Consider the following 27,929-nt stretch of genomic DNA (forward strand, 5'->3'; position numbering starts at 1 on the left):
GATGCAAGAAAACCTGAAGTTATTTATGGGTTTTACAGTAAACTTTCACAGACTGTAAAAAAACAATAACTTGGATACTCCAGACAAAGAGTGTTTCATTTTTAACTGTGATGAAAGTGGGTTTGGGTTGGCTCCAAAGCAACTGAAAGCCATTGGAGAGAAAGGAAAGCCACTAGAAAGAGTGTCAGGAAGTTCTGGACGAGAAAATATGACTGTTCTAGCTGCAGTTTCAGCTGATGGGAGTTGTTTACCACCTTTTATTATATTTAAAGAGGCGACAGGTGTTCAGGCATGATGGACATCAACATATGCTTACCCTGGTACTCTATATGCAACATCAAAGAGTGGCTGGATGGAAGAGCCCCAATTCTTTCAGTGGTTCACCGATGGTTTTATTCAACATCTAACTAGCTTACGGGAAACTAAAAAGATGCCAGAACAACCAGCACTGTTGATATTTGATGGACACAGTAGCCACATGAGCTGTAGAATTATAAAAACTGCAATTGACAACAATATTGTACAGTACTGCTTAAATTAATAAGTCACTGCACTGACCAGCTACAGCCCCTTGACATGTGTTTTTGGGCCAATAAAACATGCTATGAAAAAAAGTTAAATCACATTCTCAAAAAACCAGATTGGAAGTCAAGGTTCAGGACGGGTACAAAAGTCGGACTTTGTAGAGCTGGTGTGGGCAGATTCAATAAAACCTCATAATAAAAAAAAAAGGATTCTCTTCAACAGGAATTTACCCTGTTGATTCATCGAAGTACTCAGTAACCAATTTTAACCCAATATATTTAAAGAGGTATAAGGAAAGAAGGCAGCAGCTCAGTGAAACATTTCCAGAGCCAACAAGATAATTTTCTGAGGCTTGTAACTCGACAAGCAGTGTTTCAACTGCCACAGAAGAGCTGCTAGTGATATCACACCTGAATCCATCTACATCCTTTGCAGTGGAAGCACCTTCTACTGTAGATGAACTTTCAGATCCCATGACTCCAGTAAAAACTGCTACGGCACCTACAAGTGTGGAGTGTGTAGCATCACCTACCAAATATATTATTGGAATTTTTACTGACAAATTGAACAGTTCTTTTTCTTCTCCTCTGTATTCACAGAAGAAACTGACAAATGCACTTTTAATTTTGAGCAGGTCAAAGCTATTCTACCTACTCCACTTTTGCGAGAAAATGAACGTTAACTTGTGTATGCCTTTCCTGGCTCCATTGAAGTGTACCAAAAATGAGACTATTTTGTGTCAGTTATTTAATTTAGTTTTGCTTTATAATTTAAACAATTTAGTCTTTATCTGTTACATTTGATTTATGTTCAGTAATTTATTTTTAAGAACAGCTTAAGTCTACCTAAAATAGTATATTATAGAATGTATTTACTTTTACCCCAGGATTATACTCAAAATGGGGCAATTGTAAATGATGTGCTAAGAAGTAGAGTCAAGACACAGTGTTACTAAAACTAGTTTCTTTCCTAAATGCCCTCACTGTTACTCCATTATATGCAATGACCATAAAAATCTTTATTTACATTTGCCCCAAAGGCTATGGGGCAATTGTGAATTTCTGGGGTAGTTGTAAATACATTTTTGTAGGCTTTTCACAAAAAATATGTTCATTTATAATTAAAATAACAGAAAACATGTGAAATATAATTCCTGGACAACTTTGAATGATTGGACACTCTTAAAATATAAGTTAGTAATAAAACAGAAAGTATAAATTTCATTTAGAATTACCCCAATTGACCCTATTGAAAAATTAGGGAAATTGGTAAGCAAGCTTTACAATTTATGAAAATTGTAAAGACAAATGTCCTAACCGAGCTGTTTTTTAATACATGAGCATTGCTACTGCCGTAAAAATAATACAGGAAATTTAAATCTTTGGCTTTTTTGAAAAATAATCAAATATTGTTTTTGACTTCCTTATTTCAACAGTGCTGCACTGCTTTCAGTTCCTGCTTCTTCTCAGATTATTCTTTCTTCCCATTAAGCACACCTTCAAGCATAGCTTGAGCTAATAGTATTTCAGACATGTTATTCTGAGAAACAGCCTTCTTTAGCCTACTGTTAGCATCAAGGAATAGCTTATCCATAGCTTTTCATTTTTGCTCTTCTCTCCTCAATATTTTCAACTTTTCTTCATCTATTGAAATCTTCTCTCGTTCTTTAATTAAGTTTGTCCTTTTCAATTCCTCTGCAACCCTTTTTTTCTCAGCCTCAGCTTTTAGTATTGCATCTTCCTCTAATTCCTTTCTCTTCCTCTCCAAGTGAGCCTGGTAGCTGGAATGCGCACTTCGAGCCATGGACAGAAGCTCTTTCGTCATGAGAACCAAATGAGGATTCATGTCAAACATTTTCAAACAACTTTTGATAATCATTGCAGCATTTAATGTTCTTTCAGACATGGACCCTCTTTCTACTGTCAAAAACTTGGAAGGGACAGAGAAGCTGCACTTCGCATCTGCATTTCCATGTGGTAAACACAACACAGCTTTCACTACTGCACTCACTTGAGGATACTTGAACACATTCAAGGTACTTTTCATTACAAAAAATTGCAACCAATAATCATCAATACAATCACAGATATCAGGTACTTTTTCTTGTTGTAACAGCTTTCATTCATCTTGAAGGACATCAGTGTCAATATTCATGGGCAGTTTTTGAAACAGTGACAATATCTGAACAACTTCACAGAGAAACTCTCTCCTTTTGCTGAAGGAAGCGGAATTTTTTAGCAACGGCTTTGACTTTAAAGAGGATTTAGATAGTACGTGTGAGCAAGCTTTTACAAAATTCTTCTGTACCATGTCAAGGAATGGGAGGCGGTCACACTCCCGCATTTGAAAAAAAAAAAAAAAAAAAAAGTAATTTGGTATCTATAATAATGTTACGAATGTGAGCCAGGCCACGACATGCGCGCAGGTGCAGGTGCAGAGCTGGCTGGCGGCTGCCGTAGCATGAGATGTGCCGTGTGCACCTGAGTCGCCGCTTTATCTCCCTCCAGCCCTCCGTTCCCCCCCCCCCCCCCCCCCCCCCGCGCGGCACTGTTTGACATCCGAAACCTGCCAGCTGCGGAGTTACGCGAGCCGCCGACACGTGTTTGAGAGATTTATGCCGTCGGGACGGCTCGTGATGACGCGACTGTGCCCCGGCCGCTCTCGTGAGTTCTGGAATTGCGCCGGGGCCTATATATATGCCCGAGAACGTCAGGGCAGAGAGTCAGTGGAGTTCAGGCGGGAGCCTTCCCGCAGCGGAGCTTCCAGGGCGATAGTGCCGTGGGTGCGGCAGAGTGGCGAAGTCCTTGGATGAAGGTTCCAGGGCAGGGAGTGAGTGAGTGAGTGAGTGAGTGAGTGAAGTCGGGAGTTTTCCCGCAGCAGAGTCCCGAGCGAAGTTCCGAGTGAGGCGTCAAGTGGGATCTCGGCGAAGGGGAAGTGCGATGGCGGCAGCGGAGTGCGGCGACGGAGGTCCGCGAGGGGTGCTACGGCAAGAGTTGCGCCAGAGGCACGGCCCAGCGAGGTGTGCGGTGTGTGAAAAAGAGTGACTGGGGAATAGACATTTCTTTAAGGGTAGTAAATTATTTCATCTTAGAAGATTAATTGTAAGTGATATAAGTAGTGGCCCTCAATAAAACTGTGTGTGAAATAAAATCTTTAATTGGGCTATCCTTTACGAACCTTCGGTAAATCGTAACAATACTAAGTGTCAATTTTATAGCAAACTGAGAGGTGGAAAAAATTTGTAATAAAGTAATAATTAAATAAATAAATAAAACAATCATATTTTACCTGATTCAGTTCAGATAAATCATTGACCTGAACTTTACTTGCAGGAAGATTTTCTGGTTTTAGCAGAGCCTCACACACCCCAAATTCTTAGATGGAGTCAGGTTTACAAACTTTCCCAATTAATGTTTTTACCAAGGTATTAAGTTCGTCAAACATAACATGAATATGGGCTCATCTTTCTGAAACATGCCAGTGAAACGTGTGAACAAGCGAGCACTTGAAGTCACAAACAATAATTCAGCCTTCATAGTTGGTTTCTTTAAGAATTCCTCAATCCTTCGATACTTTGCACTCTTTGTTAAGTCACTCTTCTTTTTTGAAACAAATGACAAAAAGTATTTTTTCACAGCACTCCACTTTTCTATGAGTCTTACTGTTGCTCTTAGCGTGAGCCATCTTGACGAGACATGTTTGATAAAGCTGTGATAAGGAAGGTTTAGTTCAGTCTGCAACACAGCATAATCTTCCCACCTAGATGGCCAACCAGTGAAAAAGTCATGAACTGATATGACTAAATCAGATGCACTTTCCCTGAATACATGAAGTCCACATAGAAATGCATTATGTAAAATGTGGATATTGCAAGTTCCAATATCAAGAAGGTTTTTGTTTCTAATATTCTTCAATTCTTCATTCATGAGTCGTATTGTTTTTTTGTTAACATTTGGGCCATCACAGCCGAGCAACACAAGTTTCTGACGTGGTAACGATGCACTGTCCAATGCATTATTTATTTTCTCAAGAACAACTTCTGCTGTAGATGATCCAATAAAATATGTTTGAAGATGGTGACATTTTTTTTTCCCCTTTCTGACAAGTATCTTACAGCAATATGAAGTTCCTTTTTGCCGGCATTATTTGTAGTCTCATCATAGCAAATGCTATAGTATGCCCCTGCCAACAAAAGTTTCTGAAAGTAAGGGGCCAATGCATCAGTCAAGAGATAACTCGCTTTTGTACTAGACAAAGAAAAATTATCAATGATTTCTGAACTACTATTACCATTGTTAGGAAACACACAGCCAAACAATTCTGCAATATTATCGCACGATGAAAAAGAGAAATTTGATGCAACACATTTTAAAACCCAATAAATCTCAGCAACTGTATAATTGTCACGCACACTGTACACTTGTAATGTTTTCTCTGCAAGTGGTACAATATCTACAAATTCTGTAACACCTGTAGAACTTGAACAACTTGGCCTAACTGCTGCAAGTTGGAGCTGTTTTTTATGTAAATTTGTTTCACAAAATTTCTTGTGTCTTGTAGTACTGGCATTTTGCGAAATGGCTTGAAAACATTTAGCGCTGACACTGAAGGTCACATTACATAACAAACAGGAAAGTTCTTGGTCATTATGTTTTCTTCCCCATTCCTTGATGACATAATCATTCCCGTCCTTTCTTTCAAGCCATTCAAGATGAAGCTTGCACTTCCCCATTTTTCTAGTAGGCAATCGTAGCACAGCTATATAGTTGAAACCATATTATACCGTTCAAAATTTCAACACACAAACAAAACTATTTTACAGTTATTTTTAATAAGCGCCGGTAAACCCAACATGTTCCAACAGCCAATGAAAATAACATAGCACACTACACTGTACTCGCAAGTTTCACACTAGACGATACGTATAATAACAGACACATTTTCATAAATCATATAAAAAGTAAAACCGGAACCATCAAAAGTTCTTTATATCTTCAGTGTTTTAATTTGTCCAACCGCAAACTATCTGTACAACTATACGCCGTACTTTTAGTTTTTTGTAGTAAAAATAAAAATTGGCGTCATGTCTTATGCAATGGCCAGTGTTGGCTCAGTGTTGCCAAGATGCCAACAAATAAATGGGGAATGTCGTTACAACTCTACAGAAATTCCGCAGCATTCCAGTACACACACATAAACAGGATACAATATTGGTTGTAATGTCCGATACGCCTGGTATTTTCTTGTCGCACAAGCGATTGAATTCCGGTACGCGTAGCTGTATTTCACTACTGTTGGCAACATGTAGCTTGCGTTGCCGATGACGAGTACACACTTCACAACAAAAGCATACACCATGTGAAAATACAGCACAAATAAATACAAAATGAAATGGAAATAATACTTACGTCCTATTTTAAATTCAATGAATACTCACTGAAAAATTTCATTATCGTAAAAATGGCAAAAATAATAGTGCTGTTGGTATTGGTATGGACACTTCAAAAAAAGTGAAAAACGTGACCATCTATACTAATCTAAAAGTCCAATTTAGAATCAAATGCGTTGGAGGGGGTTAGATACAACATGCAGTACATGTACGAAGTGTGTGTTGAAAATGCCGCAGGCGCTAGAAGTTTATTTCCTATTGCCTATGAACATTGTTGCCGTGCACTAGATGCCTTATCATTCTTAATTTTCCCATACAAGTAAAAAACACCTGTGTGATATTAACAACGAAGCAATCAGTACCCTCATATAGAATACATAGAGATAGTGTGAGGTATATATGTAGATATAAAGAGATAAGTACAGATAGAGAGATACATAGATATATAGGACTATAGATGTAGATAGAGATAAATATATATTTAGAGGCATGGATAGATTATTTGTATATGTGTAACTACTTCATACATATTACAAAACAAAACTGAATGAGGCATTGCAATGCATGCCGAGCATTAGCTAGATAATGGAATCTTTTCAATATTAGTAATCCCTTATTTTTCAGTTTTTTTTCTATATTGCTTTATAGAGTCTAGATTACATACAGACCAGGTAAATAACTATAAACTGGCAGAACAATGTCTGTCGGGATCTGAAAGTGATATAAATTATTTTGCACACTTGACATTCAAATTAAGAAGACAATTACTAACTACATCTGATCTCTAAACAGTTCCCCTTCACCCTGTGTTCAGCCCGGGCAACACTGGGTACGGCAGCTAGTTGCTTAATAAAAGTGACTAAAAGTAGCTTTCTGTAAAAAAAAAAAAGTGACAATGAAAAAAGTGACTGACTTCGAGACCGAATTCGAGGTCTGAAACTTTGTTAGTGAAAAAACATGGTGGTGTAACTAGAATGAGAAGTGCAGTGATGCCTCTTTTCCTAGGCTTTACCCCTTACTACGTTAGGACACGGTGAGCAGAGCTCTTCGCTTATGCACAGGTTGCAGCTGTGGAACAATCAATAGTAAGTTACAAACAAAAACATTGGTCCTCTGAGCCAAATATGGATTCAGCATTTTGTGTGCGGTTGTGATATTGTGATGCATGGAATAATCCTACAGACAAATAAATAGTCCAGAACATGCAGTGAAACAATGGTTGGTTACATCATTTTGTTGAAATATATGCATTCTTCTTCTTCGCTGTTGAGTCGGTGGCCTTTTGTTATATTTTTGAATATCATCACGAGGCTGCCATCTTGGCACCTTGTTTAGATCACAGTTCATTCCATTCCGCTTCATTCCATCTCCTAGCCCGCCGCTGAGTAGTGATCTATTTCGTTTCTTTTTTCTTAAAGGAAGTGTAAACGAACACGGTGCTAGTTATTTTGTTATGTGACGCTATAATGTGATGTATTGTTTATGCATCTGGAGAGGGCAGTGCACCGAATTAAGACAACACAGACTGTAGCTATAAAATGTGAAAGCGATCCCTTACCACATGAATTATTCGTGGTTAAATGTCGCAATCCTACCCAGGTATGGCAGGCCTATGAATCTGACAACTTCAGTTTTGAAGTGGCATGTAAAAATGCCAATGCATTCAATAAACAGGTAAATTACCAGCATCTGGTTACAAACTAAGAAATGTATTATTGTAAAATGGTAGTTGTGGAATGGGTTAAAAGAGAAGTTAATGTCAAAGACATTCTACTACTGGTTCTCCTGGTACGTCAGGCACAAAGGACTCAAAGGTAGTTTCGCCCGTGATAATGCTGCCTATATTTAGTGGAGACCAAAAGACCTGGTAAACTTCTCCAACATTTTCACAATGCTGGTGATAAATCACGAGACCTTGTCTGATGTCGAGCATCTGACCTACTTGAAGTCAGCTCTAACACAGGAAGCCCTGTAAGAGGTTCAGACACTTCCCATTACTGATGAGAACTTGGGAATGGCCTGGACCCTGCTGACCAAGAGGTAAGATAAGAAACAGGTTATTGTATCTCTGCACTTAGAAGCTTTACTCGAGGTGCCTGCACTGACACTTACAATGCTGTTGCTTTCGGTCATTCCTATCATGGACAATGAACATGTGTTGGCATTAAGACCTTGAAAATACCTGTAGTGTAGACCTATAGGCAGGGATAGGAATTTTTCGCAATTGCGATTTTTTCACGAATTCGCGCGAAATTAGTACCAAAATGCGAAATTATTAGGTTTGCACGAAAAAACATCATAACCAACCGAAATCGTGAATTATTCACATTTCTGATATTTCGCTAACCCGCTTAAAACATCTTACCGTTTACGTTTCATTAGTATATCAACAAATTTTATGCACTCACGTGATGATAAACAATGTACCCAAAGACTAAAAAAGTCAGGTAGACGGCGCACAATGGTAAGAACTAAGAAGAATACCGCACACGTGTAGCGGCCATTTTGTATCGTCTCTAAGTGATCTATCGATAGTTAAGACTACACAGTTCCATATAGATGGCGTAGTGTACTAATGCCTTGATCACGACTACGAACGTACGAAGTCATTCAATTATATTTTTCGACGACTTGATATTCCTGCTCTTGCAGTATCTTTGACTCTCGTGGTACGGAAGTAAATATTTGTATTGTGTATACAGACTAAGTAAAACTAGTTTTGTGGAAAAGTATGTATTGTTTAGGGTTTTTTATTGTTTTTATTATTGTGGCTGAAATATTGTGTATGTAAAAATGCCGAATAATAAACTTCAGTAAAGATAGTTTTGTGAAGTAAATATATTTTATGCAGTTGATTATTTTATTACCGTAGCGGGAATATTTTGCACGTGATTACAAAATGTGAAATAATAAACTAAGTGCTAGAGACAGGGCATTCCAGTACCAAAAAAACGGCTTCTATTGTACTGATAGCCGCACGGTAATGTGCAAATTTTGTAACTGCCAAGTTGCGTGGGAAAGGAAGGATTCAGTCGACAAACACCTCAAGTCGGCCAAGCACGTGGCTGCTGAACAAGATGGATGTGTTGGTTCCAAACTACAAACGTCAATCGCAACATGCTTCAGCAGTGTTGGAAAAAAAAGAAAACCGCAGAATACCTGGGAAAGCGAATTACAGAAACATTTCTGAAAGCAAATATACTGTTGCACAAATTAGAAAATGCCCACATGGCAGAATTCATGAATGAGTTCATTGAAGGTGAGAACCCAATCAATAAAATTATCATAGTGTAGTTTTTTCCCCCAAACAATGATGTGAGGAATTTCTTATTAATTTTGTGGCAATTCTGGTTTTGGTTAAATTGTTTTAGTAATCTCTCATGGTTAGCATATTTCATTAATCATTCTTAAATTAATGACTAGTTTGGTTGGAAGAAATGAATTAGGGGCCTAACTGTTATTTGTCTTTTACTGTAATGAACAAATTGGTTCAAGGTAAATATGCTATCTTAGAAAATTAAACTTTTTGTTATACCGCTGCTAACACAGGATCTAATAGAGGTGTTTTATTGCAGGTGCTCAAGACATCCCATGTGTTAAAGTCTTAAAAGAAAAGTACCTCCCAGCAGTGAAACAAGAAAGAGAGAATACACTGAGGGAGAAAATCAAGGGGAAACAAGTAGCAATACTCTGCGATGAAACAACTGACGGTAGAGGCAGCTGCATTTTTGTTCTCTTCATGATAATAGAAGGCTCAGACAAGACTGAAATTATTGTTGGAAATGTTCATACGCTTGAAACTGCCAATGCGAAAAATTGTTCGAGGGCAATTTTGGATACATTGAACATGTACAATGTAGACTTTGACAGTGTTCTAGCTCTGGTGTCAGATTCGGCAAAGTATATGGTAAAGTGTTTTGATACTTTAAAGGAAATAACGGCTGATCATGTTGTTGTTGTTGTTGTCCAATGTTGGGCACATAAGCTCAACTTAGTCATAAATGAGCTTGGCAAACATTTGCCTGAACTTCAGCAGACTGTTGCTAAAGTGAAATCATCTTTTTTGAACACGCACAAGAGGAAGCATTTGTTTCGACAGTCTCTAGATGAGAGGTATCCAGGCCAAGGCATCCCACTTTTTCCCATGCTCACTAGATGGTCGTCCTGGTACGTATCTGTGTGCTACCTTGCTGACAACTTCGACGCTGTTGTTGAGTTTCTAACAAGCAGTGAAATAGTCGGTGTAAACAATGCTGGTGTAGAATTCTTTGCAACAGCATCAGCAGGAGATCTTCAAAGTGTGAAGATTCAGGTAGTTTTTGTGAAAGAGACATGTAAGGATGAAACTGAACTGATAAAAAAGCTAGAGGGTTCTAATTACCCTTGTAGTCACCTGCTGGTTGGTGAACTCCGTAAAGTGGAGCAAGTTCTGCAGCTCTCTTCTACTGGAAGCTTACCACAAAAAAACAAAAGTAATTTTGAACTCTTGTGAAAAAAACTGTCACCAAAGCAAAAATTACATCAGCATTAGCTAGAGCTACTTCCCATTCTCATACAAAACTTATTTCATTAAAGGCAAGTGATCCAGCTCATTATTTATATGAGCAACTAAGTGTTTCAATCCTTCAGAAATTTTGCTGACAAATGTAACACCTGATCTAAGCAAGAAATTACAGAAACTGGTTTTGTTTGCAAACCTTGGTGAAAGTACAGTACTTCAAGGTTACAAAGAATTACAGTTTCTTGTCAAGAAAAAATTGAGTGAAAGTGCAACTGTTGACATTGTTACTGTTCTTATGGCTGTGTCAGTTAACAACTCTGACTTTGCTTGTGCTTCCTTGCAGTCAATTTGGTTGCCATGTGCAAATGTAGACTGTGAGAGATTCTTCTCTAACTACAAAAATATTCTAAGCCATCAACGCCACCATTTAAAACAAGACAACTTGGAATTGTTTAGTGAAATTTATTGAGACCTAGTCCTCGATAATCAAGTCTAAGTTTGGAAGAAATTGTTTCTGCTAATGATTATGCTTTTGACATTAAATTTTTGTAAATAAGATATTTCATTGCTTAGCTTCTGTTTTTGTTATTAACTTTTCACATATTTTATAGGATTATAGCAAATAGTGCTCTGATAACTTAATGTAGTGCATATAATGTTAAAATAAAGAAAACGTTTGTTTATAAACACTGGTAAAAGTCATTAAACATCTTTTTGAAAACACAGATTTTTGTGTCGGAAAGTACCAACTTTTTGATTTGAAAGCACCACTTTTTGCCTCTTGAAAACACCGAAAAATTCCTAGCCCTACCAATAGGATTTCAGGTGACACAAATGCATTGGCTGTTGTTAAGCTTTCCGGTAACATCAAAGGTGGCAAGAGTGAGTATATTAAGGCCAATGTTATTAACACACTGCCAGAACCCAGTAAGTGTCAGTTGTGTTATGAACTTCACGCCTTATTCAAGTACCGTAAGTCCTCACAAAGGAACAGTATTCAATGGTGAGACAGTGTGTTTTATGTTTAAATTGTGAGAGACCATTTCACCAATCTAAAAGTTGCTTATCTAACAAGGGGACCACCAAGTATGGTTCAAACTGATTTTAATAGGTCTTATATATGTTGTGGAAGAAGGCCCCCAGAATACTAAGCTAAAAGGGTTTTGTCCAATGCACCTTAGTTTTCACAAAAATGGTGGTTAAAGTTTTATACGAACGTTTTAGACCGTTACATTTTCCCTCGCGCCAATCAAGCCAGCCTAGCCTAGTTGGTAAGGCTCTTGCCTAGCAGCAGGCTGGTCAGGGTTCGCTTCCTGCTCATAGAAATTTTGTTTTGATTATTTCATAATTTTATAATAATTATTATTTTAACGCTGAAATGAATAGTCAAAAATTATTTTATTTTTGCGTGATGTATTTTTTTTCAATCATACTTGGGCAACGATTGCTACCTGATTTTATTAATTTATTTATTTGTAATTGTAACATGCCAACCAACAGGACAAAGCCTTTAATGGTTGGCACACAATTAGATACATATACACTCACAATAATAAACATAAATGAAAAACACAAAACAATACAATACATATAAAAACAAAACACACATAACGAAAGACAATAAAACAAAAATCAAACGTTACAATTTAAACAATACAGAACTAAAACACATATGATCATTAGGAACTAAGGAAAATAATTAAAGTCTTTATCAAATTTATTAAAATTGGTTATTAGCCTAAAGATAATATCATTATTTCTGTTAACTGTACATAAAGTGGAAGTTAAACGACTGTTAAAAGGAGGTACTCTTAAACCGGTGTTGTCAAGTATATATTTACAGTTTAATTTGTTAGTATAACATTTTTTAATAAAAATAAAGTCAAGTAATTCTCTTGGACTTGAGAGAGATATCAGATTGGGTAGAGGAAGTTGTTTTTGAATAATAATATTTATTAATTTATTCTGTATATTTTCAATTTTCATATAATCGCACATATTGATGTTCCAAATTACTGAGCAGTATTCTAGTTTTGACCTAATTAATGCTAAATAAAGTGAGAGGATAGAATCAGTTTTGGTAGCATAACATGTGACATATTTAATTAAAGCTAATGTTCTTCGGGAACTAGAAATTAAATGTTGAACATGTTGGTGAAAGAACAATTTAGAATCTAGAATGATACCTAAATCTTTGAGAGAAGAGGATTTCTGAATTAAGGTGTTGCCCAATTTATAATCGTATTTGATAGGAAGGTATTTTCTGGTAAAGAATATTATTTTTGTTTTGCCTTTGTTGAGGGTCACAAGATTGGCTTTACACCAGTTATTAATATCATTAATGTCAGTTTGTAATAATAAACAGTCATTAAAAGAGAAAATTTTTCTACTTATTTTTGGATCATCTGCAAATAGAGTGCCAGAAGAATGATTCAGAATTTGAGTAATGTCATCAATAAATATGTTAAAAAGTAAAGGAGACAAGGTACCACCTTGAGGAACTCCAGAACTAGCTATAAAATTTGAAGAATTGGAGTTGTTGATAGATACAAAAAAAGTTCGATATTTAAGGTAGCTAGAAAACCAATTAACATAATTGTCACTAAGACCGAAATTATGTAACTTGCCTAATAGTAATGAATGGTTTACAGTATCAAAAGCTTTAGCAAGATCAAAATAGCAGGCATCTACCTGACCCCTGCTAATGACTTCATTAAAAATAGGATTGAGGAAAGTAATTAGATTGGTGGCTGTGGTCATTCCTGATCTAAAGCCATGTTGATTACTAGATAAACGATTTTTTAGTTGGAAATTAGTGATTTTAAAAACTATTTTTTCAAAAATTTTAGAGAGACCATTTAATAGTGATATTGGTCTATAGTTAACCACATTTAATTTGCTACCGTTTTTATGAATTGGAATGACCTTTGCAAATTTCCATTTATTTGGAAAAACTTGGGTTCTAAACTAGTATTAAATAAATGTTTTAATAGGGGTACTAATATATTTGAACAGCCTTTCAGAATAAAATTAGGAATCCCGTCGGGTCCTGTAGACATTGAGGGTTTTAGAGCCCTTATGCCCCAAAGCACAAGGCTGTCAGAAACAGAGGGAACAGATATTGTATCAAGGAATGAATTTAAGGTGGGAACTTGGTAATTGACATTAGAGGACACATAAACACTTGAAAAGTATTCAGCAAATACATTAGTCAACACCACTGGATCACTAGATACAACATCATTAACTTTTAACGAATGCTGTTCATGATAACCGTTTTTTATTAATTTGACATAGCGCCAAAACTTCTTAGGGTTGTTCTTGATATTATTGTTAGTGGTTCTGGTCCAATTTATTTTATCACGCTTGATAAGATATTTGGTTTGTTTTCGAAAGAATGAAAATTTAGTATAATAGTACATATTTTTGTTTCTTCTGTAAAGTTTGTGAAAATGTTTCTTGGATTTTAAAGCTTGAATTAAGTCTTTTGAAAACCAAACAGGGTATTTAGATGGTTTGCTAACGAAAACGGGGATGAATTCATTAATATTGTGACATATACAAGTAGTTAATTGATCAACAGATAGTTAACATCAGTAGATTCATAGAAATTTGACCAATCATAGTTTTTAACAGCATTGTAAAGACCAAGATAGTCACCATTTATATAGGACCTAGAGACTCTAGTAGAACTGACCACATAAGGAATGCTGTCAGATATTATTTATATAATTAAGGCAGGATGATATGGGTCTTCAGTGACAAGTGCTTCATCCGCATGAGATACTGAACATTGCGAGATGTTTGTAAAACAAAGTCCAAACAAGTCCAAAAAACCAAGGGCATTGACAAATATTACTGAAAATGCTCTTCTTTTGTTTTATAGGAATCAAAAAAATTTATTGGATGTCATATAGTCTCTCACTGAATGTGGTTCGAAAATAAATTTCTCCCCAATAGTGTTTTATTTTCAATAAAAAAACCTCCCCACCAAGGCGATTACTCAATAACACTTCCCCCCCCCCCCCCATAAAAAATATCTGCAAAATAAAAACCTAATTGTGAACCTTAGGATTTTAAGATAAAAAATTAGATTTTAATATATCTTTAGGTTGTTTTACAGTTCATGGAACAATCAAAAGATACTACCAGTGATGCACCGATTAAGCAGCCGGTTAATCGGCAACTGCGATTATTGACCCAAAGCCGATTAATAGTAATCAGCGATTACCAGGTTAGGTTATAACCGATTGCCGATTATTGTAAAATTTGTTGCTGAAACCCACACAAAATGAAAGAAAAGAAAATACATTTAAAGTTTAAACCTTAATAAGTTCTTGAATTTAAACTACAAACGGCTGAAATCTCTTAAGGAATATGACAGTGGAAGGTAGGGAATGTCAACATCTCGGAGTGTACATAGATACACTCGCCTAATAATATTTGCTTGTTTCGTGAATTGTGCTCGTACATACATAACTGCCCCGTATTACTATTTACAGTATTTACCCCTTTCAATTCATTTACTTACTGTACAATTTATCCTGTTAAGTTAACGTCGTGAATGGTATTGTCACAATATTTACCATGGCCACAGCCAAATCACACACGTGATTTCTTCGCACGAAATATTTAGTTAAGAAAATAAATGCATTTTAAAAGCTGTTACAATTCACAATATGGCATATGTTACTTATATTAGTAAATGTATGTCTGAAAAAAAAAATTGGACATGGTATCGTAGAAACGATGCGCCTAACTAATTTTCACTGCATACCGTATGTTGGCCATGTTTGTTATGTATGATGTGAGGTTGGAACTGACAACACGCACAAATACACAATAGCGCCATCGGTTCACATTCCACTGCCGCTACATAATTCACTTTCTCAAAGTATTGAGAAAAGTAGGCTCACGTGACGCTAATTAGTAATTAATAAACTGGAATGGTGATTAGGCATTTTTTAAATTTAGTTTTTACTTTTTAGTCATTAACGGGAGTTACTAAAATAAAATACCAAATTGCAACTATAATGTTTGCACAAGTGACGATCAGAATTGAAGTTGGCAACACTGCAATAGTAAGTCATGAATATTGAATACTGCAGTTTTTTTTGTAGACAATGGCTATTAACGTAAACACATTGTAGTTTAGCTTTGTATTTTGATTGTTGATCAACATATAGACGTCTTCAAGATCGAAAAGTGACATATGGAAATTTTTCTCGGTGGATTTAATAAGTGAATCTAAAGCAAAATGCTTAATATGGAACACTCATCTCATGAGGCAGTTGCGGAAACCGGAAGTCGTACACAACTACAAACATTTGTGGAACCACGCAAAAAAATTTCATTCCAGTGAAGAGATTTCAGCAAAAATAAATAAAAGTTGGGAATTTGAAGTAGATCCTGATGTCACTCCTAGACCACCTGAAAAACTTGCACTGTCACAAACAACACTACCAGCCATGGTATCAAAAAAAATAAAGCACTTGCCCACTGATCCAAGAGCACAAGAAATGACGCAAAAACTGATAATCGGTAATCGTAATCGGTAATTGCAATTATTAGTGTAATAATCGGTAATCGTAATCGGCAAAGTATAATCGTGCATCACTAGATACTACTAGGCCTGCCAACATATTACTTATGAAATGGTGGTGTGACTGCTCTTCAAAAACACTGCGAAAAGAAAGAGAAAGATAGACCAATTTTTTAAAACATTACAAAAAAATGCACTACTATATCTAAATTTAATTAAAAATAGGTTGTACATGCATTTTTAATACTGAAGTGTGTTTTTTTAATAAACATATAAAGTAATTAAATGTTGGTTATCCAAAACCACAGCTGCCCCCTTTTGTTTCAGTTAAGAGCGATTCTACTGTATAACTAAAATTAAACACGGGAAAGTAGAACAAATTTTTGTACAATGCACAGGAAAGTTAGAGCTAAAACCTTTTCAGAGGTAATTTTCACATGATTAATAAAGTCTCTAACTATAATCTGAAGTGAGGAGTTAAAAGGCCAAACATAAAAAAGCAGAGATGCCAACTTTGTGGAGTGCCTGTCAGTAGTGAGCAACATTTGGCATAATAAAGAGTGAAAAGGAGACGGGGGGGGGGGGGGGGGGGGGGGGGTCCGGAGGTCCTCCCCCGGAAAAATTTTGTTTAGTAAGTGCAGAATGGTGCTATTTAAACCATTTTCCTGGTAGAAATATAAATATTATTTTAAGAAACATTTTCTGAAATAGGAGACTGGGGAGGGTTGATACCGTATTTGAACAAATAATATCTGCTAAACACATAAAACAATCAAAACACAGCCTTAAATTAAAGGTAACTTGCAATTTAGAGAAAAAAATCACTCAAAATACATATAAGAAAAACATTTAAAGAACTTAATATACTCTTACCTTAAATTAGATAAATGTGTACGCACAATCCTAGCTGAATTGTTAACATAAAACCAGTACCACTTATTTGTCTTTCTTGCAGCATATTTTTTTGTTGCTGGTTTGGCGCTCATTAGGTCCTTCTTTGAAAAGTGTTTTTGGTAACATAGTTCAGAGCATGACACCATATTTGTTTTTTCCACCAACAGTGCACTAAGAGTCTTTGTATTCAAGTTGCTTCGGAAGTCTGTATGGTTTTTGCGAACAATGCTGAATATGCGGTAAGCATAACCTTAGGAAGTTCTTTGTACTTGTTACACCCTGATGCATCCTTTAATTTGGACATTTTTGCCATCCGTTCTTTGTCTGAAAATGTCTTCATTTAGGGGATCTCCCTGGTAGAAAGAAAACTCAACTTCCAATCTATCTTTATCACAGCTAGAAAATATGTTTGGAAATAAGTCAACAAAGAAAAGTACTGATGAAAATGAAACAGTTCTTTTTGTTGAAATATCCACAACTTCTGCATAACTTGATATAAGTTTTTGGACATACGCCATTGCTAAGTCAAGTCAAGTCAAGTCAAGTCATGCACTCCCATTGCACAAATATTTTAAAGATAACTTCTGTATGTTTCAAAACAGGGTCAGAAATGGGAAACTTATCGAAAATATATGTGCATGTTGCACTAGAGACCTGCGAGTACTCGAATTTCGAGTTGGAGTCGAGTTTTTAATTAGTGCTCAGACTCGGCACAGCCGTTCACCACTCACGAGTCGAGTTCGAGTTTAATGATGTCTTTTCAGACTTTTTTGGTTAGGCCTAAGTATAAAAATATTTAAAATTACGTGTTAACTAACCTTGTTTGCACATGTAAATAAAGGAAACCCATTGTATCTTTCAGTTCAACATATGCTTTTAAATTCCTGCTCCAAACACCAATGTAAACAATGTAAAAATATTTCACTTTAACATTAAAAAATGTATCCTACCTTTCAATACAACGACCATTCTTTTCCAGTTATCAGGAAAATTTTTTAATAATATTTACTGTGTTTGTGCATGGGTTCTTTAATATAAATGTACATTATGATTAATTTTTATCACTTTCAAGAATCGTTAACAAGTATAAAAGTAAACAAATACAGTATAACACCCCATTCGTCCTCCTCCATGGATCACACACTTTAGTGCATGAGACGATCTAAACAATCAATTGTTCTCTCGCCCCTCTTCAAGACAATTGTTTTTAGCTGCACCATCTTTTGGTTATTTATAGAGCACGTTTTAAAAGTTTCAATTACCGCAGATACAAACGTTAAATAAAAATTATATTTTAACTTATATACAAAATAGAAAATCCAATAATGTTAATTTATGAAGGTTAATTTTTGAACTGTTTGGTGTCACAACATGGCCGACACGCTTTAATTGTTTTGCCATGAAGGTCGGAATGTTGCCTGGCACAGCTATGCTCGTGACGCGCGCTACTAGTGCGGAGCTATAGTTCTATGGATGGACAGCCTAAGTTTCACCCCCATAGATCGACATGCCCTTCGGGCTGGTTCGTACATGTTCGGTTTTTTTTTTTTTTATCTGTACGTTCAAAACAAACATTGCAATATTGATCAAAAAATTGTTGACTAATGTTATTTTATATTTTTTTAAGAGTAAAACACATGTACACAAATATTTCCTTTTACTAATTATGAGATTTTCAGGTAAGTTATTGAGCTATTTCTGTTTGATTTGTTAGGAGATTAGTTTTGTCCGTTTACAAGTTAACATTGCTTGTGTTATTCTTGGCAAGTAATCATTTCTTATATAAATTTTTGTACACTATAGGCTTATCTTTTTAAATTTTAGGTAGCGTATGGAGATTTCATCTTATGTTCATGAGCGCACAACGTATAAAATATAAAATCATAAGAAATGTTTTCTGGTGGTGTGTAGCAGTTAACCGCATTTAAGTAAAAATATTTTAAAATGATTGTTACCAGAGCTGAATTACATTGAGGTGAGTGCACTTAATATAATTTGGGGTATTGCAGGAAAAATTATAAATTCCTAAAGTGTTTTTTACTTCCTGACATGTTCAAAATTATTATTCTCTATGAGGGTTGTTTGATACTGCAAGTAGTTTATCATGTTTAACATGTGGATAGGTTAGGATTATTTATTACAAATCTGTAATATTGAGATACTGCCCTTGGGTTAGCTGGATTAAAAATACAGTGAAATTTGTTAGGTTAGTAACATTATACGTACAGTGATTCTAAGTACAGTGGAATTTACATTTGGTTAGCTTGGGATAGCACCAATTAAAAATTCTGTAAAATCAATTGAACGGTTGGATGTTACTAACCTAATCTAACCAACCAATATACATTTTACAGTGATTTTTTAGGTTATTATCTCACGTTGCTGCTTTTTGTATGCAAAATAAACTTTGGACACTTTTTTTTTTAACTTTAAATATGTACCTGTATTTACTCTGAAAAAAGTTTTTTCTAAATTCAGACTGGTTTTTGAGAAATCACTGTTTATAGGTTACATTACATTACCTGTGCAGTAAAGGGCCTGTCACCATGTTGTTCTTTAATTGAGTTGCAGATCTTGTTGTTTTTCATACACAAATTGTCTATTTTTTATTTGGATATTGCAATGCAGTAACATAAATTAACACATTAAAAAAGTTATGTGACTCCTTATTGTGCATTCCAAACCCAAAGCATCAGTCCTTGAGAGCGATATTTTTTAGCAGTTTATAGGTGCAAAATTCTGATTTTTTACGTGAGACAACACATAACCTGACATATAAAATAAATTTTCATTTTGTAACAAATGATTCCTTTTATACGTCAGGTTACGTGCTATTGCAGGTAACTAATCTGCGCTTTGCGCCTCCATACTGCTATAAAAAATCCCTGTCAAGGGTTGGCGTTTTGGTTTGGATACACATTAGAGACTCGTAACTTTTTTTAAAACTATTATTTACGTTTCATTAGGTTATAATATTCAAATAAAAAATATATACATTCTTATATATATGGAAAACCACAGGATCTGCTATGCAATTAGAGGGGAAAATGGTAACAGCTGCTTCACTGCATAAGCTATCTAGCGTGACCTGCAAAATGTGATTTCTTGAAAACCAGTAGGAATTAAGAAAAGCTGTTTACAGTTTTAATAGAGGAAGGTTTTTAGTGTCTGAAGCGGTATTTTCAAAATTTTATAATTTAATTTATGGATAAGCAGCAACAAAAGAAAATTACTTTTTTTAAATTTAGCTAACCAACCATTCACATGATTTTACAAATTTTGTATTGTTTATACTTACCTACTTTAACATTAAACTACTGTTAAACAATTTATTTCAATTTTTTAAAAATATATTTGGGAATTAGCGCAGTATAATCGAAGACGTTTACTGTATTGATGATTGATTTACTTTATTGATGCACAATGAAGTTGTATAATTGTTGGATTGGTTAAGCAAATTCAAGCATCAAGGGTACTGATCAATGGTTTTTAACATTATATTTTCTTAATGAATCCATTGGTAAAACGTTAAAACACTGGAATGGCTAAATTTCCATCGACTGCTTATGTTTTTTTCCGCATGCTCACTTGAAAACAATTACAGGGTTATACTGTAGTTCACAGTTGCAATACTTGGTTAGGTTAGTTACATAAGTGCTGTTAAATCATGAAAATGGTTAGGGAAAGGTAACTTCTTCATAACTACTGTAAAATGGTGTAAGCAATTATTCTTTAGGTAAGTTTACCTAGACTTTAAAAATAATTTATTTGGCGAAGTACATAGTACTAAGAATTACTATTTATCAAATTTGGTTTGTGTGGAAAAGTTGTTACTCTAGGAAATTTCTGAATCCATCTTTGTAGGAATATAAACTAATATTATTAGAAACAAAAAAAGAACAATGTGTGGTATATTTTAATTTTCTAACACGCTCTGAACTCTGCACTTATGCGATTACCGATAATAATTGTAAATCATTGCAATATACATCCGACACATTTTGTAGTGATTTCACAACTGTACTATGAAGTAATGCCATCGACTGCTGCAAAATAACATGCTGACATCTATTCTTGTGTAGGCATTTTGTTGATACGACTAAAATATGAACATATAGGATATATATAGAATCTTACAAATTTTGGTAACCTACCTACTAATACTCTCCCCGAAGACTTTGGTTAGATACTTAAAAAAAAAAAAAAAAAATTAACTGCTTATGTGACATGCATTACGTGAAATTAATTCAACTTGTAAACATTTTGCTTGAGTCAAAGCCTAGATTTGCTTAAGCTAATAACAAGCAATTACATCACTTGAGGCCCTGAGAAATAAACTTCTAAAATTGTGTAGTTACTTGGATTGTTAAATACCTAGTTTTTCTGCAATAATGGGCACAAGAGCAATAGAATTATGTTTTTCATATAATTTTTTTTCACATAAATGAGTTTTTGTCAAAAAGTATTTGGAAAAAATATCTATTTGAAAGGACAAAGAAAAATGTTAATTGTAGTACATAAATGAGAATTTACCAAAATATTTAATGTATCAAATTTCTAACTAAAATGGTTTTGAAATTAATTTATCATTCTGGTATGCATAACTTTTTTCTTTGATACATTTATTTATCAGTTTCATTTCTCTTTAGTACAATATAAATCATTTAACTTTGATTTCTTTTTTGTTTCAGGCTTGTGGAGAACAGCTTTTTTTTAATCTACTCTTTGGCTGGCAAATGTAAATAAGCAATGATTTCGTGAATGCAGCGAGAGAGTTTATTTGATGTATTTTAAAATCACTGATAATATTTATTGATGTATTTTAAAATCACTGATAATATTTATTGATGTATTTTAAAATCACTGATAATATTTATTGATGTATTTTAAAATCACTGATAATATTTGTTTTGTGGCTGGAAGATGGTAACCATGGTGACTTGTGAATTTTTATGAAGATTAATAAAAAGCAGTAAAAATTATTAATGGTTGTCAGAAGGAAATTTTTTTTCAATAATCAATCAAACATCTACACTCTACAGTAACAATTTTCCTTAACTCAAATAATATTTCAATACATATCTTATAAAGTATTCATATATGTACAATACAGACCAATTTTGAGCTAGTCTGATATCAGTATATTAGTTATTATGAACATATACTATCAGAACTACCATTTGCATATAGTGCACATACATACATAACACTAGCCAACAACCATTAAAAAAAAAACACTACTATATACACTTACATAAAAAACAAACAAATCATAGACAAGTACAGATTACGTATTCACTATTATATTCTAGAGCCAATTCCAATAAGTGTATTATCAATAAAAGAAAATAATTTTTTTTAAATAACAATATTTCAATATGAAGGAAAATCTGTATTCTGAAGTTCTTGTATATGTTTGGTATCAATCAATGTAAATTAATCAATCTTTGATAAAAAAAAATCCGAAAATGATTAATAAATTAAAAAAATTATTGCCTACCAGCTCTGGGTTTTGCATGAGGGTTCAACTTCTCTGACTTCTGAGATTACAGACAAGATTTTAATTAATAATACTATTGGCTTCATTACTAGATTATCTTTAAACCTATAATTTTTTATTTGAATCAGTTCATTGAACTGAAATATTTGCAGCAATTTCTTTAAATGTTTATGAACTTGGATTATTTAAAATACAAATGTAGGTAGGCTTACTAGACCTTTAATGCCATAAGATTGTAATCACATAGGCCTAATTTCACATTTACAACTTAAGTCTTGGAGCTGATTTACATTAATATTTGTGCTAGACTTTGTAATTCTTAAAATTTTATTTTCTGCAATGTTCCAAAGAGCATTGCTCTATTTTGGAACAAAACAATTTAATCTGACAGTTTGTTACAACACTATTCTTCATAAAACAATGCACGTTAGCCTGTATAATATGAATTAGATCTAACATAAGAACTACAAACTGCACATTTGCACTTAAAATATTCATCAAACAGTTAGGCAAAGAGATTAAACATAACATTTAACTCTTAAATCGTCATACTTCATTTTAGTTATCACACTTATGCCTGTATGTGAACGGGATCAGAAATTAGCACTGCAAATGCACTTTTAACACTAATAATTAATTATATCAAACACAAATGATATCAGTAACATCATACTTCATTTTTGGTGTTACAGTAAGCTTCCATAAATGTTTCTTTTTCTCAGAACATACATCAGAAAACTTTTCTTGAATTTAAAAATTACAATAAATTTTTAAATACCTAATGATTTGTTAGATAGCAAACCTTCAAAATATGATTTACTTCCAATTTTTGGATTAACGGCATTGAAGTTTTGTATTGTTTGCCATGGAAAACAATGGAAATAAATAATTAAAAATATAAAGACACAACTGAATCAGCTGTAGTTGAACATACAGAACCAGCGAGGAGAATAAAAATATAATAAAATATAATATGTTATTATGTTCACTAAAGGTATGCAATGGATGGAGGATGCCCTACATTAATAATAATTAGTAACAGAGAACAAAGCAAATTTGTAGAGAAGAGACTTTTAATAGTAGTAGAATAATAAAATTCCGAAAAGGGCTGTTTCAAAAATTGCAAACATTCCTACACATAAGAAGCCCTTAATCTCAAAGACTTCATTCAGTACACTGGTCATTACCTGCTGCTCACGATCTGTAAAGGTAAGGTAATTAAATTAATGGTGGAAAAGGTAATAAGCATTAGGTTTGTGGTCTTATAAATGTGGTCATTAGAGGCAAACATTAGGTCTCTGTGTTTAAGTGCTCTGGGTTTGATTCTCAGCAGGGTCATTAATGGATCTTTTGATAGTGGGGAACACAGCAAACATTGCAGTGGTTAGTTGGTTTTCTCAGAGTTCTTACGTTACTTCACCCACCCATTCTGTCATATCATTAGCATTTTATAGCCCTTCATTTTTTTGTAATGATCTAGAGGTCACCAAGCTGAAAGCTAAATTAATTTCCTTCATTGACAGATATAAGGGTTGAGGATTTGAAGCAAGCAAGATAAACATTTTAATGTTGCTTGCTTCGTCTTCTACAGAAAATTGAATCTAATATTTTGAATTGCTCCTGTGCTGCACTACTTCTGACTGAGAACGAGTAACCTGCACTTTTTAAGGCATCAAAGAAATTGTTATAACCGATTTCACTGTCTACATATCCCGGAATAGTGTTATCTTTATCACTTTTGGTACAATTTTGCAATTTATCTCTTGCTAGATCAAAAAACGATATCATTGTTAACGTTCAAAAGCTGTAGCTATAGCCCGCGCTTTTCTACTACCGAAGTTACCCGATCGAGCGACGTACTTCGGAACTGTTCGTGCATGTCGATCTATGGGGGTGAAACTTAGGCTGTCCTTTAATTGTTTTGCCATGAAGGTCGGAATGTTGCCTGGCACAGCTATGCTCGTGACGCGCGCTACTAGTGCGGAGCTATAGTTCTATGGATGAGAGGTTTGTTTACGTTTGACATGGCACGAGGCAAACAATATTGTTGATTGAATATTATAATCAGGATGGATGGCCAAAAAGATAAAAAGAAATGCAAGCAGTTTACTTTGAAGGAAAAAGTGGAAATTTTAAAAGAAGTTGACAAAGGCAGGAAAAATGCAGATGTGGCATGGTTGTTTGGTTTGGTGCCCACTACACTGTCAACAATCATAAAAGATCGCAAAAAATTATTAAACTGTATGAAGAGTCATCTTTATCTGCTGGTCGCAAGAGACTTCGCCTAGAAGATGACGAGGGAATTATATCCCAATAAATGTACATATCTGCAAAATAGTTTAACCCATTTGTTATTTTGTGTTCGACAGATATAAATTTTGTATATGTAGGCCTAGAATTTAGGCTACTGTATTAAGTTCAGTAATTTTTTTAAAATTCTTGTTTTACAAATATTTGCTTCCAAGCTATAAGATTTGATCCCCTACTACTTTATTTTTAAAAATTCAAAAAAAAATACATTTTAAAGGTAACTTTCAGAATAAAGTACTTTCATTACTAAGTATAAAAGTTAAGGCTTTATTGATGTACTTTATAACGAGATTCTACTGTATCCACACGCCGAGAAAACCTTGCTCCAGAGCACATTGAACAGCTGGTGTTTCTCCATGAAAGACTTTTACAAAAATGTTGATTATGATCATTCCTATAGTAAAATGTTGCTGTCTTTTTTTTTGTTTAAATATTGAGTTATATTCAGGCTCAGGTGTGTATATTAAAATATATACATTATAACTATTCTAAAAAAAAGTTAATATTTATTGTATGGCTACAAAAATTTCCTGGAACAGTGGAAATCCTTAATATACCCTGCAGCTAGGTGACTGGTAAGAATGTTGACAAATACTTTTGCACTTATGCTAAGGTTTTGAATAAAATTTTGCTCGTTGTCGGTGATTAAAACATGCCTTTATACTTTCTTTTTTTGGTTAACAAATAAATTTTAATAATACTCTGCATTTTCAAAAGAAACAAAATTATTAAAGACTATGAAAATATTTGCAGCAATGAGAATCCTCACACCCAAGATTTGTATAGGGCCTTGATTTGCTGGTCTTTAAACATGACAGTTATGTATAAATAATGGATATTGATGGATTTTACTACTCGATTCGAATTTAACTCGAAATCGAAACATTTCTTGAATACTTGCTCGTACTCGACTTGACCTAAAAAGCCTATACTCGCATGATTCTGTGCTGCACACATTTATAAAACTTGTTAATGTCATCAGCAAACTAAGACCCAATTATTGTACTTGCCAGTTTCATGTAGGTACTGCCTTGTTGCAACACCAATCACAAGGTCATTATTATGTTTTTGAATTTTTCTGTTCACAACATTTATATCTGCAAGACATTTCAAACCACTTTCAGACTGCTTTCCCAAAGAATCAGGTTTGATAAACCTCACTAGTAAATCCATGAGCAAAGAATTTAGTACTCTAGCAACTTTGTGTATGTATGGAGCTTTTTGCTGTAGCATTACATTGTATTTGATGAAAACTGGTAGGATGTTTTTAAAAACAAAAGATACAGTTTTGAAGGGCCACTTTCCATCACAGTTTTCACAACAACAAATCTACGGTCATGGTTTCCACTAGCATTTGCATCTTCCCCAACATGAAACATTATCTTCAGTGCTTCCCATTGCTATAAAACCCTGTTTAGCGATTCAGTGAGAGATAACCACCTAGTGCTAACATGCTTCAGTATCTTATGGCTTTTAAGTTCAGGTCCACACATCTCTTGACAAACTTTCAAATGCATTTTTTCTTTTAGAGCTCTTTTCAAGATAAAAATATACATCTACCAAGAATGATTCAACATTGAAAGCCAATTCCAATGTTTTTGTTGCTTTCTTTGATGCCAAATGAAGCAGATGACACTCACAGCCCCGTATTATCATTGCAGGATGCTGCTGCTTCAGAAATGCAAGAACACCCTTATTCTTGCCAATCATGGTGTTGGCATTATCACATCCAAATGACACACAATTTTCCCACTTCAATGACATAATTTTCAACTCTTTGTCTAATATCTTATATTCCTTCCCTTGTGTTGTCAAAACACTCAACGAGTGAAAGCTGAAGTGTCATAACCTGTTCCTTTACTTCACAATAATATGTAACCACAAAAGGATACAATTTACTATCATTATTGTCATTGCTGCCATCTGTTGCCAAAGAAAAGGGTGCTTTCAGAATTTTATTTACGATACCTGCGACCGTTTCATCAGAGATGCTCTTCACAATGGCGGTGGTTTTTATTCTCCCACACGAATATTTGTCTGCTAGTCAGGAAACTGCTTTAAATAACGGTTTTGCATGATCAGCTGCTGATAACGGCCAATTGTGTTCAATGAGAAATTGTGTGAAATAACACTCTGCACGAATAACACTCGTGTCTTTAGCAGATGTGAAAAAAAGAGGTAAGTGGTTTACACTGACCTCTAAGGCGACCATTTTCATGTTTTTTTGGATGCGACATGATGCCTACAAAAATCGTGTCCGTGTTTTACAGAAAATTGGTTGTCTGTAAAGTCGGTTTACGGACGACAGTTTAACATGACGTCATAACAAAACATTGATGAAATGATTGCATACTTTTATGAATAAAATTGAATCATTTTTATTGAATTATCACTATTTTGTATGGATACAAAGGAGTGAAATGAAATCTACAATTTAATTGATAAATTTACTTTTATTTGCACTCAATAATTCAAATATGTTTATTACTTTAACGAAGAGATTATTATAACTATAAATTTTATACATGTTTGCTATTTAACTTCTTCCAATCTGTGTTATTCTGTTAAGGATAGGACGATGATAGGAAAAGTAGGAAACGAATGGGAGTGTTTCAAGTTTTATGTGCCTCGAAAAAGTCAAATCGATGGTATTTCCAATCGAGTGGAAGAGATATAGGTGCGGCGCAAGCGTACAATGAGCGTAACGGGATACAGCATAATGGGACAATGTGCGTAATGGGACACTTTTTCGTGCGAGCAGCCGGCGTTCATTGATTTATTAGACGTTGTCACGTCAAAAATCACACTTGCACATCTCACAAAACACTTTGTTTGTAGATGTTTTTGAAGGTTGTAGGCATGGATATTTTTCCATGTAAGATCTCCAATACTGCTGATTTGGTAGCCCGCTAGATTTCTTCGAACTTGAAGGCTCGCACATATTTTCAGTGATATAACTTTTACTTTTCGACATTTTCTGTCATTATATCGCAAATAACATGCCAAATGTAGTGTAGCATACACACGGAATCAATACACACATAACCTAACTGACACACTGGAAAATAACAAAGCAAAACGAAATGGCATGGATATATTGAGTCATTACTGGAAACTTGAAAATAAAATGTTACTAAACGTGAATCTAGGGCATTTTGTTTCACAAGTGTGACATCACACATGCATATATCTATGGAACCACGAACACAACATACCGCATATTGCTGCGATGTGATGTAAACAAATCGAAAAACCATAAAATGCATTA

The 27,929-nt window shown here is 34.5% G+C and overlaps 1 protein-coding gene and 1 long non-coding RNA gene across 5 annotated transcripts in view; one reads left to right on the forward strand and one right to left on the reverse strand.

Moving 5' to 3' along the window:
- LOC134542826 (serine/threonine-protein kinase Doa) overlaps nucleotides 1-27,929 on the reverse strand; it is a 90,911-nt gene that overhangs the window by 47,901 nt on the left and 15,081 nt on the right. The gene's annotated exons all lie outside the window — the stretch shown is intronic.
- Nucleotides 18,392-21,833, forward strand: LOC134542829 (uncharacterized). The gene is made up of 2 exons (XR_010076856.1): nucleotides 18,392-18,826; nucleotides 21,543-21,833. It is a non-coding gene; the product is annotated as an uncharacterized LOC134542829 (long non-coding RNA).

This window comes from Bacillus rossius, assembly GCF_032445375.1.
Source record: "Bacillus rossius redtenbacheri isolate Brsri chromosome 9 unlocalized genomic scaffold, Brsri_v3 Brsri_v3_scf9_2, whole genome shotgun sequence".
Lineage (NCBI taxonomy): Eukaryota > Metazoa > Arthropoda > Insecta > Phasmatodea > Bacillidae > Bacillus > Bacillus rossius.